General features: G+C 45.6%; 1 long non-coding RNA gene across 2 annotated transcripts in view; it reads left to right on the top strand.

Annotated features, from left to right (window-relative positions):
- The window catches only part of LOC137355718 (uncharacterized), a 57887-nt gene extending 48195 nt beyond the window's left edge, over positions 1–9692 (top strand). For both annotated transcript variants that reach the window (XR_010970961.1, XR_010970960.1), the window contains 2 exons: positions 7841–8050; positions 9253–9692. This is a non-coding gene — a long non-coding RNA (uncharacterized lncRNA). The remainder of the gene's footprint in view (positions 1–7840; positions 8051–9252) is intronic.
- Positions 9693–13251: the final 3559 nt, after the last annotated feature.

The following is a 13251-nucleotide window of genomic DNA, read 5'->3' as shown; positions in this document are numbered from 1 at the left end:
GAATGGTTATGAGCTGACTGAGTTGGAGAGGCTGTTCTTGCTTTGGCCAAGAACATGACGCAAAGTGAGCTGTGAGAAGATGCCCTTTCACCTCTCGGAGTCCGATATTTTTCCAGACAGCAGGCAGACAGGTTAAAGAGTGAAGGCAGATAATCATCGAAACACCCCGAGGATTGTGTCTGATGAGAGTGTGATAATACAGCATCAGAGTGGATTGGAGTGCCTCACAACATGATAACTCCTCCAGATATTTCACTTTACCATTTATTTTATGTAGGTTAAGGTATCCAATAAATAGCAGGTTATGGAATTTCATATAAGTATTTATACAGGAATATTGCGCAGTTTAATTTGAAGGCCCCGTTTCTTTCTCCCTCACTTTATTTTGTTTCCTCTTTTGAGCCCAATCCTTCTCCATGTGCTGCTCTTTAACCAGTCACTGGGTTGATCCACCATATTTCAACAACAACTTGTATTTATCTAGCATCTTTAACGTAGTAGAACATCCCAAAGTGCTTCACAGGAGCATTATTAAACAACATTTATAAATTAACACCGAGACACAGAAGGAGATAATAGATCAGGTGACCAAAAGTTTGGCCAAAGAGATAGATTTTAAGGAACATCCTAAAGGAGGAAAGAATGGTAGAGAGGTGGAGAGGTTTAGGGAGTGAATTCCAGAGCTTAGGGCTGGACAGCTGAAAGCACGGCCGCCAACAGTGGATTGATTAAAATCAGGGATGCATAAGAGGTCGGAATTGCAGGAACACAGAGATATCAGAGGGTTGTAGTGCTGGAGGAGGTTACAGAGATAGAAGGAATGAGGCATATACAGTCCCCCCCATCCTACCTACAATGTCCACCTCCCCGCCCAGGCTCTAGGCTCATCAGGTGAGTTTCAGGGTGCCAAACAGACCTCTCTTTCAGCTTGCAAGATGCAGGCCGGGAAACTAGACCAGAGCTGCTGACATGAAAGTACATTGTAGGAGGATGAGCATGTCGCTGAGCATGGGGATGCAGGAGCTTCAGTGGCCCAGATTATTCTTGTGGGCCCTGGGGGCGTGCTCCTGCTCCTCCAAAGCCAACTCAAGACTCACCCTTGGCCATGTCTCTTCCTTTCCATCACCTATGGAACTGATTAGAGTCACCGTGGTGCAGGCCCCGGCCAGTTCCAGCCTAAAATGGCCATCGGGGTCCAACTGACATCATAGGACCCCAATATCCAAATTTAAAGGGGCCTAACACCTGATACGGGGGGCGGGGGGGGGGGGCAGGGGGAGGTGCTTTGGACACCTGACCCATTTAAAAATGGCAGCATTAACAAGGGCGGTGAGGCTCCCAACATCCATTTGGAGGCTGCTACCATGTGGCATTGCCTGGCACAGGGAGTGAAAATCCAGCCCCCTCATAAGCACCAGGCTGGGATTAGGAACTCTACACTGAGGGGAACAATTGCTTTCATTGCTATGTGTAGCAACATCATAATTGGATTCACAAGGAACCTCTTTAAGATTTTGCTCTACATTTTGACTGAGGCAATTCCCTCCCCCATGTGGTGAACCACAACGGCACTAATGTGCCCCACTATCCCGGTTAGGGTTGCCAACTTTGCTTGGACATATTCCTGGAGGTTTGATCACATGACCTCGTGTCTCCAACTGCACCCCCTGGGCAAATAGCCTTTTTATTTCCTTTCATTGCTTGCAGCAGTGGCCCGGAGATTAATTCTGAATTCCTGGAGACTTGAGGGCAATCCTGGAGGATCGGCAACTCAAGTCCCAATCCTACACTGTTTTGGACAAAAAGTTAAAATGACATTTGTCTCATTTGACAAAAATATAAAATCAAACTAGACAGTAAAGAAAGACCTGAAACATTAACTCTGTTTTTCTCTCTCCACAGAGGCTGCAAAAGCTGATGAGCATTTCCAGCATTTTTTGTTCTTAGATAAATGTAATTTATTTCTGGCACGCTACCTGACCAAAGTCATAAGATCAAAGCAGTGTCTCTAGGAGACGTGGGGCATCCATTGTTTTATTATGCTGGCACATTTCAGTAAACGCCTTCCTATCGGATCCAGTTTAGACCCACCCATTAAAATATGTAACTCATTCCTTCTGATGCAAGGAGCTGCAATCTTTGATTGCGAGGTACCGCACAGGAGTCACCTGCATGAAAACAAAGGGCAAGGCCACAGGATGTTCCACACACAGATCAAAGGTCGGCATCGGAATCACTTGGAATATTTCAAATCCCACTTTTGTTAGTCACCAAAAATAACCTGCTTTGTTCCTTGGCGAAAATTTCGTTTGTGAGTTTGACTCGATAATTTAACTATGGGCCCTCAACGACTCCAGGAGTCAAAAAATTGCAGGGAGAAAATCGAGATCTGCCCTCACTTAAACAACCAGCTTAGCAGACATAATTGTGAACAAAGGAACTACCACAGAATCTCAAACTACATAACAAAGTTTACCTCAGAGAATAACATTTTAACCTTTCATGTGTCTTCATTTGAGAGGAATGTGATGATACAGCAATTTAAGCAACCCACAAGCTGCCTGGTCCTGTAATAAATCCTGAATACACAGCCACACAAATTTTTTGAATCTTCACGCTGGATAAAGTTATTTCACTGGTGTCTGTGGGTTGCATGTGGGTTTTTTTTCTTTTGAGTTTTTCTGACTTCAAGATGAAGCATTTGTAGAGTGCCTTATTATGAAAGGCCAGAGTCTGGGTTAGATGTCAGGAAGGGTCCTAGAACAGGCTGTCAGCTCGTGCAGTGGACATCAACTCGCTAAATTCCTTTAAATGAGAGCTGAACCTGTTTCTAGCTGGGGCAGAGATCACCTCGTACAAAAGGTAGGTACTGTATAGAATGAAGAGGGCCAGAGTGATCTCCTGAGCCAGTTTCGATCGCATAAAGGGACTTGGAGAGGAATTATCCAGATCTTTCCCCCCACTAATTAGCCTATATCTGGTTTCTTGCCGCTCTCAGGAGGTCACATGGCGTTCGGGTGAGGTGAGGAGTGAGGGAGTTTCTGCATAGTCGGACGTGCTGTGTTTTGGATGAGACGCTAAACAGAGATTCCTGTTTGCTGTCTCAGCTAGACGTAAAAGATCCCATATTTCAAAGAGCAGGGGAGTTCTCCCACCCCCCGCCCCCGTGTCCTGGCCAATATTTATCCCTCAACCAATAACCGTAAAAAAATAACAGATTATCTGGTCATTATCACATTGCTGTTTTTGGGACCTTGCTATTTGCAAAGTTGCTGCTGTGTTTCCTGCAATACAACAGTGATTACACTTCAAATGTACTTCATTGGCTGTAAAGCATTTCATGATGCCCTGAGGCTGTGAAAGGTGCTATATAAATGCAATACTTTCTTTCACAAGCAGTGTGTGCTTCTTAGCAGATTGTAAATCCCATTAGTGCAGAAGCACAATAACATATACATGTACTGAAACACATAAACATTCATATACAAACCTCCACATACACAATCACATAGGCACATGCACCAACACATAGATAATACACAGTTGTATATCTACACACAAATACAAACACGCATACATGCAATGTGTGGGATTTACAGTCCTTTTATTAGTCATTTTTTCGAGTCAGGCTGATGTCACTGCTGGGAATCTAGATTCCTTCACTCCAAAGCTGTCTGCGTCTTGCCAGCAAGTTGTTGCTGGTAAGTTTCCAGCAATGAGAGTGGCTCTGTCGCCCATGTTTATAATCAGAAAACAGTATCATTTCTGCAGCTTGCCTGCCTCTGGGCTGCGAGGGCGTGATGCTTATTATTATCTTCACTAATAACCTCTCCAGGTCTGCGGTAGAGCTTAGAACGGTTAAAAATAATACAACAGTAAGGTTAACATTTAAAATTTCTGCATCACAAGGGTTTCAATATATCCTGTTGGATTTAAATAACAGATGCTATTGGGTTGGGGATTGATTTCAATGTTATCACTACAAGCGATGATGGGTCTGGTCACCGCACTGTCTCTGCCAATTAGATTTTCCACATCAGATGCTGCATGGAACCGACGAGAGCAGTGTAGTTGTAAACAACGACCCTGAAGTGACACATAACAGACTTGCTTAAAATTCCTCTCCCTGATACGATAGCGGAGGCTGGGTGAGGTTATCTGAATTAGCAAGAGATAAGTATCTCTGACGCCAAGGCACTGTTCTACAACATTAGCACTGGGTTTTTAACTGCTCGTTCAGTTATGCAACTGTGGAGTCAGAAGTCCAACCCCTCGCTCCCTCCCTCTCCTCACTTCCCCACTCCATCATGCAGCACTTGAGGCTGGAATGGCTGCGACACTATTTAATTCCTCTTATTTTTTTCCCCATCTTCCATTTTGCTCCAAACCTCTTTTAAGAGGTGCTGTCGTGTACAGCTATCTAGAGCAAAGCCTTCATTCCAACAGTGACTGCACCTCATACAGTATTTCTTCAGCAGGGAGGCGCCTTGGCACCATCCTGAGATCCTTCAAGGTGCCACATGCTTTTTTTGGACAGTAAATGTCAGCAGGCTATTTGACTGCAGACTGCGTCACAACGAATGCAAATCTGTCTGCACTCAATGATATCCTCTAGAGAGTGGTCAGCAATGGATGCATTGGCCACAAATGTGTTGGTGTCAGCTTTGCACATGTGTGTGTTTGTAGGGAGAGGGAGGAGGAGGAGGAGAGAGGGTGCAGTGCTCGTTATGGCATCCAGTTTCCCAAACGCCTCAGCAGCAAGTCTGGCTTCGTTCTCTTACCACTCGGTTAATTTCATTCCGAAATTCAACAACTTGTAGTTATATAGCACCTTTAGTGCAGTAAACCATCCCAAAGCATTTCACAGGAGTGTTATAAAGCAACATTTAACACCGAGCCACATAAGGAAATATTTAGACAGGTGACCGAAAGCTTGGTCAAAGACATAGGTTTTAAGATGCAGCTTAAAGGAGGAGAAAGAGAAGCAGCAAAGGTAGAGGTTTAATTGTGGCTCAGTGGGGTAGCACTCTCACCTCTGAGTCACCAGGTTCTCGGTTTAAGTCCCACTCCAGGGCTTGAACACAAAAATCAATGTTGACACTCCAGTGCGGTACTGAGGGAGTATTGCACTGTTGGCGGTGCTATCTTTCAGATGAGAGGATGCAAAAGATCCCATGGCACTGTTTTAAAGAACAGCGGAGTTCTCCCCGGTGCCCTGGTCAATATTTATCCTCAATCAACATCACAAAAACACATTATCTGGTCATTATCACATTGCTGCTTGTGGGAGCTTGCTGTGTGCAAATTGGCCGCTAGGTTTGAGCTCTGACTGTACTTGATTGGCTGTAAAACAGTTTGCGACATCCGGTGATTGTGAAAAGCGCTATATAAATGCAAGTATTTTGTAAGGTTGGGAATTCCAGAGCTTAGGCCTAGGCAGCTGAAGGCATGACCGCCAATGATGGAGTGTTTAAAATTGGGGATGCGCAAGGAGCCAGATTTGGAGGAGCACAGAGGATTGCAGGGCTGGAGGAGATACAGAGATATGAAGGGTGAGGCACAGGAGAAATTTGAAAACAAAGATGAGAATTTTAAAATTGAGTCATTGCTGGAGAGGGAGCCAGCGTAGGTCGGCGAGTACAGGGGCAATTAGTAAATGGGATTTGGCGCAAGTTAGGACAGGGGCAGCAGAGGTTTAGATGACATCGAGTTTATGGAGCTCCATATTTTTGATTTTATTAAATAAGTTCAGATAACTTAAATCAGACAAGTGAGTGAGCAAAGTAGACGAATATTGCATCCCTACTGGTGACCATTTCACTGGACCAGGCTTTTTCAAAACTGAAAGCGAAATAACAGAGGTGCTGGAATTCTGAAATAAAAGTTCTGACAGAAGCTCAACAAGCTGAACCTTCACCTCTGTTTCTCTCTCCACAGATGCTGCCTGATCTGCTGAGTATTTCCAGCATTTTCCATTTTTATTTTAAAAAAGTAACTGTGGTTTTTTTAAAACCAACCGCACACTGCACCCTCCCTGTACCGAAAACAAGTCAACTGGACCACAAATAGGTACCCTGCCCTTTCTATGTTTTGTGTACTGGGATCACAATCATTTGTTTCTCATTCAGTTTTAAGGTCTGGTGTTTAACCTTAAACACACCAACCAATATGTAAATAGTTACATAATATAAAAACATTTGCATTTCAATCGCACTTTTCACAACCTCAGGACGTCCCAAAGCACTTTACAGTCCTGTGTTCTCAGCACCTTGCTGTGTGGCTGTGAAACATGGGTGACTTACAGCTACCAGGAAAAGAAGTTCAATTATTTTCATCTTTGGTATATCCTGGCAGAACAAAATCACAAATGTGGCAGTCCTCTCAAAGGCAGAGCTCCAAGTGATTTGGCACTAACCAAACAGAGGCGGCTTTGGTGGATCAGACTCGTCCGCATGATGGAAGCTGGTCGCATGCCCAAAGACCTTCAGTATGTTGAGGTAGCCGGGGACAGAGGACGAGTGGGGCGCCCAAAGCTCCGATTCAAGGATGCTTGCAAGCGTGACATGAATGTCGACTATGGCACCTGGGAGTCTTTAGCTGGAAAAAGAGGGAAATGGCGACACATCCATTGGACTGGTTTTGCAATACCATGATGAACAAGTAGCTACAGCAGCTTGGCAAAAGGTGCCAATGTCACAAACAACAACTCTCAGCGTCACTTGGCAGCTTCACGTGAGGCACTTGTGGCAGAACCTGCCTCTCAAGGATTGGCCTTCACAGCCATCAGCAAAGGTTCACCAAGAGGAGACACTCTGCCTAAATGGATCGTTTGCTGCGTGTCCATCATCTTTCATAGATGGAAGGATGCCAACCTCAATGTAGGAAACGAGACGTCTAATTTGCACACAGCAAGCTCCTACAAACAGCAATGTGATAATGACCAGACAATCTGTTTCAGTGATGTTGGTTGAGGGATAAATATTGGCCAAGACACCAGGGAGAACTCCCCTGCTCTTCTTTAAAATAGTGCCATGGGATCACTTGAGCAGGCAGCATCATTTTCTTAATTTCCAAGAATTCCTCCCCCCACGCCCAAATAAAGGCCGGTTCGGGTCTGCAAATGAAACGTGACGCGAACCCGACAGAACCACACCCGACCCGAGCCCGACCCAGCACGTGTCCTTTCGATTTTTCCTGCACCCGACCCAACCCGACCATCAGTTAACCTAGCTTCCGTTTTTCACTTAGTTACTTAACTGCACTAGCTTAAAAAAACTGTAACTAACCAACCATTCAAGTCCAAGAAGTACATTAACATTGCAGCCACGTACCGGAGGTGGTGATGGAGTGTGTCCGACCCGAACCCGAATGCCAGACCCAGAAGAGTGACCCGACCTGACCCGGACCTGACACATGTCGTTGGGTCCCGTCGGGTAGCCATGCGCTACCCACAAAGACACTGGTTCTTTCTTGATGTGTTGCCCCTTTCAGTTTAATGTCACATCTGAAAAATGGCACCTCTAACAGTGCTCGGTACTGCACTGGAGTGTCAGCCTGGATTAGGAATGCCCCTTATTTAGTACAGGCAATATCAGAATTCCCTGAAATTAAAACAGAAAGTGCTGGAAATACTCAGCAAATCTGGCAGCATCTGTGGAGAGAGAAACAGAGTTGACATTGCAGGTCTGTGACCTTTCATCTGATGGAAATACATTAAATTAGATAAGCATGAGCAAACTAGACGAATACTGCATCTAATGAAAGGTTAACTCTGTTTCCTCTCTCCACAGATGCTGCCAAACCTGCTGAGCATTTCCAACATTTTCTGTTTTTCTTTCAGATTCCCAGCATCTACAGTGTTTTGCTTTTATATCAGAATTCCCTGATTCTGTAAGGTGGGGCTGTTGAACCTCACAGGCACAGCACGGACAAGTCTCTGGAGTGCAACTTGAATCCACAACCTCGTGACACAGAGGTGAGAGTGCAGCCAACTGAACCACAGCTGCATTTGAGAAAGTGTCATTGAGGCAAGGTATCAAGAGCATGCAGGGTAAGTCGAGACCAATACCCCAGAAACGACAAAATGCCTTTGTGGGGGGAGGCGGAGTGGGGGGGGAGGCGGAGTGGGGGGGGGGGGCCGTTGGTGAAGGAGAGAAATTGCAGGTTACTGAATAAGAAAATGAGGCTGCAGGTGAAAGAATATCTGCAGTGCTACTCTACCCTGAAGACAACGCAGACCAGGCTGTTCCCGGAACTGAGTCATCAAATGATGAGCACTGCACTTTTAATTCGCTTAATGCTGACAGATGTCTGTCACTTTCTCACCTCGCCCTTGTTACTTTAATAAAATGCCTGCAAGAGCAATGTTTTGAGAGTTTCCAATGGTGAGTGTTACTGCAGTAGCAAAGGGCCCACAGGCACACACATATAGACTACTAGGGGAATAGCAGTCAATTCCACAGCTAGGCCCAAACAACGGGCCATTGAAAGAGCTATCCAATTAGTCCCACTCCCCCTTGTCCTTTCCCCATATCCCTGCAAATTTTTCCCATTCAAATATTGATCCAATTCCCTTTTGAAACTTAGTATTGAATCTGAGTCCACCTCCCCTCAGGCAGTGATAGGCACTACATAAATGCAAGTTCCTTATCTTTCTGCTTTAGAAAATGGCTCCCCTCCCGCCCTCTAATCCCAGCTCTGGAGGGCTCATTGCAGGCAGGGATGCACTGCACCGTTTGGCACTGAGTCGCACACACACCTGGGAGATGTCTGCTTCAGTCTCGGGTCTGCAAAGTTTGAAGGTCTCAAGGCCTCGGGAGTGAAGGAGGGATGAAATTCCCACTCCTGCTCCTGCTGTGCCTGTGGATGTAAGTAGAGTCGGGAGTGAGGTGGGGGGGGGTGGGGGTGGGGGGGGGGTGATCAGGCCCAGGGCAACTCCCCCCATGATACAATAGCCTTCCATCTGGGCTCACAAATAGAGAATGACAAGGTTACCAGGCAACGTCCTGTGGAACTGTACCCCAGGAAGTGTCTGCAGCTTCAGGACAGCAAGGTCAACACACCAGGCTGCTGGCTGCATTGAAGTATTTCTGAAAGTGCCATTACAGATAAGACTTCAGGAAATATCGGGTGGGTGGGAGGCAGGGGGGGAAATCAAAGTTTCTGGAAAGCATCACAATACTCTTGAAGACTTTCAAGAAAGCCTTGTCCAATCTTCAGAGAACAATATTTATCTTTTAATTTTATTTTCAGCTCTGGAACAAATGCGGCCTGTGCAACAGTGAATCAAATGCCGCACAGCACCCAATGGTACCGAGGGGACTTGTCAGAGAAGAACAAACATTTCTCAGACGAGAGCACTTCCTTGCTGAAAAGACAATCCCACAGGCTGCGTCTGTTTCCGAGTAACATCCATTGTCTGGAAACCATGGCTGAGTGCCATCTGTGCTAATGTTTTAAACTCTCCAGTTGTAAACACATGGACTGCATCATTGCCAGTAAGAGTCAGTTAAGAAACAATAAACTGCTGTGTCATAACTTTCCAGCAAGTAGCCTTAACCCTACTGTGCTGTTAAACTGTAGATCTGATTCTTGGAAGTGCAGGTTAGGAGGTACTGATCGGGAGCACTGATTGAGATGGTTTGCTGATCACATCTTCACTGTTAAAGCACAACACCTCCACCTTTATCTAAAATGACAAGCTCTTCCATAGTGCCACCCACACACACTGTCCTTCTATCAACAGTAAAGAAATATCTTGCATTTATATTGCGTCTATCATGACTTCGGGACGTCCCAAAGCGCTTTATAGAATCGTAAAATGATTTACAACCAATTGCGTACATTTGAAATGTAGACGCTGTTGCAATATAGGAAACGAGCAAGTGAGCAAACTGGATGAATATTGCATCTAATGAAAGGTTAACTCTGTTTCCTCTCTCCACAGATGCTGCCAGACCTGCTGAGCATTTCCAACATTTTCTGTTTTTCTTGCAGATTCCCAGCATCTACAGTGTTTTGCTTTTATATCAGAATTCCCTGTTGGGGCTGTTGAACCTCACAGGCACAGCACAGACAAGTCTCTGGTGTGCAACTTGAACCCACCACCCCATGACATGAGCACAGCAAGCTCCCACAAGCAATAATGTGATAATGAACAGATAATCTGTTTTTATGACGTTGCTTGAGGGATAAATATTGGCCAGGCCACTGGGGAGAACTCTACGGCTCTTCTTCAAAATAGTGGTTGTGGGATCTTTTCGGCCCACTTGAGGGGGCAGACAGGGCTCCAAAAGATGGTCAATTCTATTGCGTTTAAAACACGGCTAATACCTTGTGCCTTTTTAGTTTTTGAAGGTTCTAACTCATGCTGAGCTTTACAGATTCTGATAGATCTCCAATACCTCGCACCCACCAAGCTGGCCCTGCTTCATGTGCATGTCTTGTCAGTGAATGCCAGTAGCCTGTTCAACTGTGGGTGGCTTCACAACTGAATCTGATTTGACCCTCACCCAACTGCTACAACAGGGCTCCTGGCTACAGGGCTACAGGAAAAGGGCAAGGTTATGGGACTAACTCAATAGCTCTTTCAAAGATCTGGCACAAGCATGATGAGCTGAATGGCCTCCTTCTCTGTTTGGAAGGAGGGGCTGCACGGCAATCACAGGGATGCAGCATGTTGATGCTTTAATGTACAGCTTGAGTATGGTGCCAAGTTATGAATCAGTAGAAATATTTTGTCCACAGATTTGTTCTTAAATATGTTGTTTGAAGGGAGTGTGCTGGAGACATCATTGGGAGAACTGCTTGAATCTAAACATGCCAGGGGACCAAACAAAATCTCCAGGTGGGGAACTGGTTGAAATGGTGAGCGGGCACCCCTGTCCCTATGACTCTTCAAGTTGGCTGCAAGTCTTCTGAATTAAAACTTCCTTCCTCTACTGGTTCTAACTGAGATGAGACGGAGCTGTGTTTACCTGATGTCAATGGGCATGGGATCTAAAGCTGCACAAAACAGGGGCAAAGGACGCAGCATGGCTCGTGCGGGAACTGGAGGTTTAAAGGAGTTGATAGAGTAGATAAGAGAGACGTCGTTTCCTCTGGTGGTGGGGGAGTCCAGAACAAGGGAGCAAAAGCTTAAAATTAGGACAGAGGCGGCAGCCAAGGAGAATGTCAGTGGTATCATGCAGTTTCCATGCATGTAAGAGATGTGTGGCGATCAAAGCTACCCAACATTTCCATACATCGAACAGATAAGCAAAGCATACAGGCCGCATTAAGCATCCTCTTAACCTGTTATACATTGACTACAACTGAATGCAAATCGCTCAAAACAACGACACAGCTCTTTCATTGCTCACGGCCACCCTTAAACAAATAGGGAAATTTTTTAAAAATGGCTATCAGTAAATCAGCTGATCATAAAATTTTCCCTCATGCAAATATACCGTGAGAGGGGGGAGGGTTTGGAATGACACTAGGGCAGGGGGACTTGCCTTGTGTGTCACAAGGTGAGCACGAAGCTGTCAGGTTGCCATAATAACCCATCTGGTTCACTAATATCCTTTAGGGAAGGAAACCTGCTGTCCTTAACTGGTCTGGTCTACATGTGGCTCGCAGACCCACAGCAATGTGGTTGACTCTGAACTGCCCTTTAATGTGGCCTAGTGAGCCATCAAGGCAACTAGGGGTGGCCAACAAACGCCATCCTTGCCAGTGACGCCCACATCCCAAGAATGAATAATCAAAAAAAAAGGCCACATTGCACCTGCAAATTAAATCCTTGAAGGCATCTTTACGTCTTTGAAAGTATACCAGGAAAAAAATTCTTTCAACAAAAGTGAGTTTATATGATGCATGTTCATTTAGTTTACTCCTCAATGCTGCTGCTCTGCCTATAGGAACAAGTAGTGGCAGGAGGCGTCCCCTGAACTTTAAGCCCTCACTGCCTTTGAGGATGAAATTGTAGGCGATGAGAGCATTGAGGGAGGGGGGAGAGGGTGACGATCAAAATTCCCCCAAGCCTGTAGGCTTAATACTATCCTTTGCTGTTTCTTCATGTATTCAACCCACCTGCTCACACACTCACTCACAGGCATACACTCAAGCATAAAACTGTATATGGAATATTTCCAAGGAAGAAATGTGTTAAGCAACTCCGCGATTTTAAAATTCTCATCCTTATTTTCAAATCCCTCCATGCCCTCGCCCCTCCCTATCTCTGTAATCTCCTCCAGCCCCACAACCCTCCGAGATCTCTGTGCTCATCTAATTCTGGCCTCTTGGGCATTCCCGATATTTAATTGCTCCACAATTGGTGGCTGTACCCTCACCCAAGGCCTGCCTCCCCAGACCTCCCTGCCTCTCCACCTCTCTTTCCTCCTTTAAGATGCTCCATAAAACCTACTTTTTTGGCTGAGATTTTGGCCATCATCTCTAATATCGCCTTATGTGGCTTGGTGTCAAATTTTGCTTTATCACATCCCTGTGAAGCATCTTTGGATTTTTTTTGTGTTAAAGGTGCTATTTAAGTACAAGTTTTTGTTGTGTGAAGATGCATAATGGAGTTAAGGTACAGATCATCCATGATCTAACTGAATGGCGGAACAGACTTGAGGGGCTGAATGGCCTACTGTTGTTCTTATGTTCCAGCCAGAATTCGAACATATGATCCTATGGTTCTACAGGTGTCCCCCCAGGAACCAATTGCAGCTCTCGTGGTGCCCAACTGTAGAGGTGACAGATGCCAAAGTGCTGTCTCAACATGCTGGTGTAGAAAGCGATGGTTCGAAGGTTTCATTGTCCTCCGTCCTGCCCAGAAAGCAGATCTCGTGCAGACCAGTGGACATAGCTGAGGGAATGCCCAGCTATAGCAGCCTGGCTGCCATCTATCAATGTGATCGCATATCTGACCTACCTTGCGCCCTCCTTTGCCAGAAGATTTGCCAAAAGAGCTTGCCAGCATTGTAAATGGCAGAACCAGTTGCAGGACCCAGCACTAGGCCTTTTATTTAAGAGGTTCTCACCATTGCTTCTTGCTGCTATTTACATTCCCCCACCACCATTTCTTCAGTCAGGAGAGGGCCAGCAGCCTGCACTCTAACCTCACAGTCCCCCTTCAGGGCTATGAGGAAAGAAAATAGAGAACTTGCACAACTTCAGGACATCCCAAAGCGCTTTATAATATCTTTATTTAAAGTGCAGACACTGTTGTAATGCTGGAAACACAGCAGCCAATTTTCACACAGCGAG

This window comes from Heterodontus francisci, chromosome 43, assembly GCF_036365525.1.
Source record: "Heterodontus francisci isolate sHetFra1 chromosome 43, sHetFra1.hap1, whole genome shotgun sequence".
In the NCBI taxonomy this organism is placed as follows: Eukaryota; Metazoa; Chordata; class Chondrichthyes; order Heterodontiformes; family Heterodontidae; genus Heterodontus; species Heterodontus francisci.
Note: the sequence above shows the minus strand (reverse complement) of the source record. Positions and strands in the feature narration are given on the sequence as shown.